Genomic DNA, 635 nt, shown 5'->3' with positions numbered 1-635 from the left:
ACTATTATTATTCCTATTGTACAGATGAGGACACTGAGATACAGAGAGATTAGATAACTTGCCCAAGGTCATACAAGTTGTAGTGGCAGAACTGGGATTTAAACACAGGAGTCTAGCTCCCAAGCTACTAGGATGTGTTGCCTGGTAGCGGGACCTTAATAAACTTCTTTGAGTAAACAAAATATGTAGTGCAACAAAGAAATCTATGGCAGTAAAATTCCATCTGTTCATCTCCACCCATCTTTTCCAGGCATATGCCCTCCAGGAATCCTCCCCATATTACTAGAACAGAAGGGACATTGTTCTGTTGTCCCTCTTCCTAGCTCTTTCACCTCCTTCCTAGTCATGGAGAGACCTTTATAGGAGATATGTTTGACTGTGTGGATCACAATAAACTGTGCAAAATTCCGAAAGAGATGGGAATACCATACCACCTGACCTGCCTCTTGAGAAACCTATATGCAGGTTAAGAAGCAACAGTTAGAACTGAACATGGAACAACAGACTAGTTCCAAATAGGAAAAGGAGTACGTCAAGGCTGTGTATTGTCACCCTACTTATTTAACTTCTATGCAGAGTACATCGTGAGAAACGCTGGACTGGAAGAAGCACAAGCTGGAATCAAGATTGCCGGG

This window comes from Bison bison, unplaced genomic scaffold (assembly GCF_000754665.1).
Source record: "Bison bison bison isolate TAMUID 2011002044 unplaced genomic scaffold, Bison_UMD1.0 scf7180017864291, whole genome shotgun sequence".
Taxonomy (NCBI): domain Eukaryota; kingdom Metazoa; phylum Chordata; class Mammalia; order Artiodactyla; family Bovidae; genus Bison; species Bison bison.
The sequence above is the reverse complement of the archived record's forward strand: the minus strand, read 5'-3'. Positions refer to the sequence as shown.